This window comes from Phoenix dactylifera, chromosome 1 (assembly GCF_009389715.1).
Source record: "Phoenix dactylifera cultivar Barhee BC4 chromosome 1, palm_55x_up_171113_PBpolish2nd_filt_p, whole genome shotgun sequence".
Lineage (NCBI taxonomy): Eukaryota > Viridiplantae > Streptophyta > Magnoliopsida > Arecales > Arecaceae > Phoenix > Phoenix dactylifera.
In genome coordinates, this window is record NC_052392.1 from 8,662,091 (window position 1) to 8,669,639 (window position 7,549).

Genomic DNA, 7,549 nt, shown 5'->3' on the forward strand with positions numbered 1-7,549 from the left:
TGATGATTATGATGATTACAAGCTAGTTCTTTGTCTCAATATGATCAAATACCTTGATAGAAAATAGGATGCGGTATTACCAACATTTCTTTCCTCCTTGTTAGCATTGTTTAACATCCAATACTATTCCCATCAGCACAAGAAGAATAAATTTGACAGCTTAGACAATCTGAACACCTACTTTTTAGGCCAGTTTGGAAATACAGCAGACTTAAACTGGATTTCCTATAGAAATCGGACATATTAGCCTACCAACTCTGTTTTCTTCTAACGGCCCGTCCTATCCTATTTTTTAGGCTAAATCCAACATATGAGCCTCTTGAATTGCGGGATGAAATAAAAAATGCTACATGGAGATCTTTTTTTCCCCTCCCACAGAATTTGGGCTGAGGGATAGGGTTAATAAAAGCCTTACATAAATAAAATGTATAATTCATGATCCTATGGAAAATCCAGCCATTCTCGTTGTATTTCCCAAACATGTCATTAGTATTATCTAGCTTCAAGACAACCAAATTCAACAACTGATGTAGTCCTATAAGGCTGTACCCATAACCATTGTGCTAGTTGCAACTTGAGCTTGCATTTCGATGCTTTTGCCCCTTTTTTCCTGTACATAAAACTAGAATTTAAATTTATGAAGCTTATTCTCCAGCCTTTGTTTTCTGACCAAGAAAAAAAGGACAAGGACTTGTTTACTTTCCTCCATCAACCCTGTGTATCCGTGAGTGTCCTTTACACATCTTGTTCCAGGTAATGCAGAACATAGTTTCAGCAAATCATGCTGATAAAAGCAATCACCAAATTAAACAAAAATCGTTGGGTCAGAAAAACTAGAGACGAATGTCTTGAGCATACATATTACAGCTAGGCCACCCTGGTTAGTAGAAAGTCCGCCCTGGATCATGCTTCCAGCAAAAAATACAAATTTTTGATGCAGCTTTGAGCTTCCAGGCCCTGCTCCAAGCAGCCCAACAATCATCGTTTCTTAAACATAAGCTCGGTCCCTTCTAAATCTTTTTAAAAAAGATAACATATAGGACCCTTCAAATATAAACTCCAAGAATGTAGGATGTTTTCTAAAATAGCAAAACAATGCATGGATTAAATGAAGACACATATACCAATCAGGCAAGACCTAACCTAAGATGAGCAGAAATTCTTCAAATAGGACCAATACCAACTAAGACCTCTAACAACTCAATTTTTTCATATACCGGAACTAGAAGCCCTGCTCTATAACTCAATGTCAACCAGCAGCTTCATGCTCACTAAATTAGCAAATCCTTCATGGATGATCTCATATAAAATCACTAATTCCAACCTTTTACTTACACTAATACATGATCCAACAAAATACACTTTCGCTTTCTCCAGACAAGGCAGCACCCAAGCAATCCAGCACATAACATCTGGAGCATTGAATTTTTCCCAGGGAAACAACAAACTTATCCTCCGGATAATCGGGTATGCATCCCCAATGACAATCAATGACCAATAATCACGAGAAACAAATACTTAGAACATCCATGCTTTAATTGCAAGTATGCATGCCTCGTGTAGGAGCAATGTCCATAGAAACAAATGTCACGAGCTGTGAGAGCAACCAACCCCAGCCTGCATCATTTGAAAAACTTGTCTTCTACATTCTATGCGACTAAATGCATCACATCTACCCCCCCCCCCCCTCCCTTTTTCCCCTCCCGAAGAAAAAAAAAAGTTTCTAATAATTAAACATCAAAAGTTCAAGAGAAGGTCAACCACAATCACAGCTTCTTACCTAATTCTTAGAAGCAGCGTATCAAATTATAAGTAGCAGAACCAGTGAAATGTTAGCAAAATCATAGCATTGCAAACATGAAAGAGTGTTGCCATTGCCCCAAGAGAAGTACATTGCAAAGATCAGGCAGTCTGAATATCCACCTCTTAACAGCATTCTGGCATCAAAACAACCTCTCAAATCAAAAGCTAGCATGATTCAATATCCTTTCACCACTTCATTAGTTTCATGCAGGGCTTGCATTGAAACTTAATATTATATTCCTTTGGATATTTTTTTTTCAAAAGTATTGACTGAGACTTCAAATCTAAAAAGCACATTCCCCAGGCTTTCCACCATCACTTTTCTTATCTGCTACGAACAAAGCAGGACTAAGCTTGTTTACTGTTTGAAGTGAATTGAAATCAATTTTAAGTTAAATCACATCAGTTGAGAGATCCACCAATTTAGGCATGAAAAGTGTAGGACCCTCCGAATGCATATGACCAAGAATATGGGATGCTGTCTGACATAATTCTCCAGTTAAACAAGCTGAGAAGCTGGTCCAGCTAACATGAACTGAAATGAACAGAGGCTCCTCAACAATATTTCACTTGAGAACAATGACATTTTTTTCATATTTCTTTATATAATCATGATTTTTACATCAACCAAGGGATCCCCCAGCTATTAAATTCATCTGTCAACCGAAACTACAGGTCCCTGCTCCACAATCCAGTGTTAATTTCATAACACTTTTTCGTCCAGTAACTTCATTATTTTCACCAAAACAAACTTAAAATGCAAACTTCTCCATTGAGCAAGTAGTGGGAAAGTCCATAAATTGTCAGAGAAACAAGAACCAAGAATGTAAATCCTCACATATCAATTGCTAAACAAAATCATCAACGTTTAACATTGCAGGCATTTCATGCAAATAACCACTCCCTCCTATATCTCCAACAGAGCCTATTTCAATGAGCACTCCATATAAATCAAACCTCATCATCGCCGATTACCGACAAACCTAAAAACATTGCCTCTCTCTCTCTCTCACTCATTGGAACAAGAGACAAAAAAATTGTAGTCCCATCCAATCATCCAGCACAAGTACAGCTATGATCATTCATAGAAGCAGAGATGAAAAACAAAGCATAACACTTAAGGCAACAGATACTGGATAGTGCAGCTATGATCGTTCAACAGCTAACGCAACATTGCAGAATACATAAATCGATTCAAACAACTGTTAGCAGATCCAAAAAAAAGTGTATACAAATACAGTCAAAATTAAATCTTTAAGCACAAATAAATAAATAACCAATTAAATAAATGGATAATAATAATCAAGGCAATGGGGGTAAAAACTCATAATGGACCCTCAAAACTAACCTTTGATCCAGATAAAGCAATACGGGAATTCCCACTTGACCCATTCAAACTCTTTGTTATTAGGACAGACCGTAGGATTAATGCTCCAGAAAACTTCAGCAAGAGCAAAGGTCCTGTGAAAAACAATATAAACAAAACCTGAACTATACCACCAACAAAAACAAATAAAAATCACTGTATTAGGGTGGAAAGATCTTCCATGAGGGACCAAGAAACTGACCTTACGCGAACCAGAACTCTCACATGAGTGGCTTTCAATAACCTCACTTAGAAGCAAAATAATCTTTTATCAGTGGAGATTGATGCATGGTCCCAACCAACACCTGAAGAGGATAACAGTGGGTCGAACAAATCAAAGAATAGAGACCAAAGTGCTCGAAGCTAGCCACGTTTAATTGGGGATTCCAACAAAGTTATCACAACAAGAACAAACATTATGTGCAAGAGTGAGACAGATCAACAGAAGTTAAAGATGAACGATTCAAATAGGGCACACCAAGGGTGTTATCACACAGAAAAACATCTGATGAAGAGAGAAGTAAAAAAGCGGGGCTAAAAAGTAACCGTCTCCATTAACAAAGTTCCAATCATAGTACTTCATCTGATACCCTAGAAATACATTCAGATGAAATCTCGGCAACATGCATGAGAAGCAAAGAAGAAAATATTTGTTTTTTTTTTTTCAATTCTTTCTACATCAAGAAAAGGAAACAGCGGCAGGTGAGAAAACCCAAACCCTAACCCTAGAAATTTAACAGATAGCTGATGCGGATCCTTTTTTCCCCCTCTTTTAACCGCCGAAGCCGTAGAGGGTGCGGCCCTGGCGCTTGAGGGCGTAGACCACGTCCATGGCGGTGACCGTCTTCCGGCGGGCGTGCTCGGTATAGGTGACGGCGTCGCGGATGACGTTCTCGAGAAAGACCTTGAGGACGCCGCGCGTCTCCTCGTAGATGAGGCCGCTGATGCGCTTGACGCCGCCGCGGCGGGCCAGGCGGCGGATGGCGGGCTTCGTGATGCCCTGAATGTTATCGCGAAGGACCTTGCGGTGCCGCTTCGCCCCGCCCTTCCCCAATCCCTTGCCTCCCTTGCCTCGCCCCGACATCTTCGACTCTTCTCTCTCGCTCTAAATTTGAAGGGGAATTCGAAGCTCACCGCGCCGATCGTCCATGAAAGACGATAACGGGGCCTTTATATAAAGGGCTACGAATCGCGTCAGCCGTTGGATGGGACTGCGATCCGCGAGGCCTATACGTTATTGTTCTTGTCCGTCCGATCAGGAGATCTCGCATTTCATTGGTTGGTATGCGAGTTGGCGGATCGAAGAAATACCCCGGGTTGCAGGAAAAGCAATGGAACTGGCGGTAAAATCGAAATATTTTAGGGGCCGCGCTTTGAAGACCACAGGTCTGCAGCCTAAATAGAGGTTCGGGCCATATAACCTGGGATGCACGCAATCAAAGTCGTCGTTGGGTCGGATGCAGCCCATATGCCGTGTTGGGTTGAAAGCTATCCATTTAAGGAAGTCAAACTTGTGCTCGGCTCCAATTGAAAGAAAGCTCGAGGTCCTGGGGTATCAAAAATGTTTCTAGCAACAAATCGAGAATGAAAGAATTTTCTTCATCTGCTATTGATGTGGTCATTGTTGGGAGTTCCCGAATTTGCTAACCAAGAGCCCTGAGGCTGCGGTTGCTTCACCAGATCACGAGAGAGTCCTCCAGAATGGAGTCTTAGATCCGAATTCTCTAGTTCAGAATTTGGCCCCCTCGGTGGAGGTCCCCATGGTAGAGGGATTCGAGTATGGAATTGGATTTTATATTCAAGCGTCGATGGGGTTAAATGGAGAGCTATCCCCCGAATTGGCTCGAAGGCTGACTAGGGTGGAGCATGGCGGTTTGGGTCCCAACAGTCAGGCGGCTATGGCCTAACATGTTAAATATCCAACTAGGGGTAGAATCGATCCGGATCAAGTTGAATAGCTAAAGACTCGATCTTAATTTAATTTAAAATACTCAAGCTCGAAAGTCAACTTAAGATCAATGTTAACTTAGTCTTAAAAAAAAAAAATACTTGAGATCAACTCGACTCAACTCGAATATTTAACGAGCCATACTTGATCTCGAGTTTGAGTTTGAATTTGAGGCTTAGTCATAATTTAAAAATACGTTTAAATATAATATAATATAATATAATATTTAAAATATTAAATTAATAATATATTGTCAATAAAATATAATGTTATTAAATCTATATTTACTTAACTAGGCTTGTGAGTCTTCAAGGTAAGTATTTTGCTACTCAAGCTTGATTCGAAAAATTTTTCGAGCTACTCGAGCTCGATAATAGTTGAGTCGAATTTGGACCCGAGTCGAGCTTCAGCAGCTTGCGAGCTACTCGACTCATTTGCACCACTCTATCCAGGTCGGAGGTTGAACTTTGATGTCAGGTTTGAAAAAGGGAAAGTATTGGGGAAATCCCCCTCTACTACTAATTTTGCTACTTTCTCATGTGAGTTGTAATTATAGAGCTATAGAGATGCATCAAAAAAGGATGGATGTAATCGTGTGATCACTATTCTCAAGGAACAGAATCTTTCTCTGATTATTTTGTTGGAAACTCATCTAAATAGACATCGTGCTAACTATGTTGCTTATTTGTTTGGCAAGTAGTGATCCCATTTCGCCATTCCAGCTCAAAGTGCTTCATTTTCTATCTTGTCGACTATGTTGGGAGTTTACAAGTTTTAGAAGATCAAGTCCAAATCAACTTAGGACATCAATTCAAGTCTAAATTGGCTTAAGACACTAGTTATATATTAGTCTAATCTGATTATTGTAGGAATACCAGTTCGAGTCTAAGTTGACTTACTCAATTATAAATCTTTTATAATCCTGAGAAAAAATAATAATTAAGTGTCTTAAAGATCGGATGTATTGGAGGCTAGAGTTTGTGAGGAAATTTTATCGTATGTAATCTCTATTTTTTTTTATAGTGAAGCTTTTACATTGTCTTTGCTCGTAAATGTAGGTCAATAGACGAAACCACATAAATATTGCACGCTCTTGTTTTTCTCTTTTCTCTTTCTATTTTTTTCTTCTTGTTTCATTATCCTTCCTGCCTATTGCAACATATTCTTATGGAAAAAAATAAATAGCTATGGTAATGTTCAGGCAATGTGGAATCAGGTCGCTCATGGTATCATCCAACTCACCTGGTAGGCCTCTATGATTTTTATCTAGGGGTGTATGCTACCGTACATGTTGTTGGATAGAGAGCCCTCTAGGAAAAACTTGCTAAGGTATTATCACTCAATTTACGTTCGCTTTTTACGGGTTATTTTAAGAGTATTTTGCATGCGAATGATGAAGAAGCGGGTTCCCGAATTTGCTATCCAAGAGCCCTGAGGATGCGCACCAGATCAGGCGGCTCGCATGGATGCTGAGAGGGTCATTGGAAATGGAGTCTTAGATCCGCATTCTCTGGTTCAGGATTTGGCCCCCCCCAAGTGGAGCCGTGGAGGTAGAGGGATTCGAGGAGGGAATTGGTTTTTTCATTCAAGCGTGGGTGGGGTTAAAAGGGAGAGCTATCCCCCGAATTGGCTCCAACGCTGAATGGGGATTTGGGTCCCAACAGTCGGGTGGCCATGGCCTAACAAGTTAAATATCCAAGGGGTGTAATAGCCAAGTTGAAAAGCTAAAGATTCAATCTCTACTTGATTCAAAATATTCGGAGTCGAGACTCTAGACTAGTGTTAATATCCATATTTGAATTTGAATCGACTAAAATGTTAATAAAAGAAAAGTGAAGTAAAAAAAAAACTGATACCATAAACTTACATTCGGATGAAATCGTAGCAACATTCATGAGAAGCAAAGAGGAAAATATTTGTTTTCTGTACATTCTTTTCTACATCAAGAAAAAGGAAACAGCGGCAGGTGAGAAAACCCTAACCCTAACCCTAAGCCTAGAAATTTAACAGATCGCTGATTCGGATCTTTTTTTTCTTCTTTTAACCACCGAAACCGTAGAGGGTGCGGCCCTGGCGCTTGAGGGCGTAAACGACGTCCATGGCGGTGACCGTCTTCCGGCGGGCGTGCTCGGTATAGGTGACGGCGTCGCGGATGACGTTCTCGAGAAAGACCTTGAGGACGCCGCGCGTCTCCTCGTAGATGAGGCCGCTGATGCGCTTGACGCCGCCGCGGCGGGCCAGGCGGCGGATGGCGGGCTTCGTGATGCCCTGAATGTTATCGCGGAGGACCTTGCGGTGCCGCTTCGCCCCGCCCTTCCCCAATCCCTTGCCTCCCTTGCCTCGCCCCGACATCTTCGACTCTCCTCGCTCTCCTCGGTCTCGGGCGCTGTCGATTAGGAAGGAATTCCGAAGTCGCTGCCCCAGTCACGATG

General features: G+C 41.1%; 1 pseudogene; it reads right to left on the minus strand.

The window, feature by feature from the left end:
- Window positions 1–3,692: 3,692 nt before the first annotated feature.
- LOC103722506 lies at window positions 3,693–7,549 on the minus strand (annotated as a pseudogene).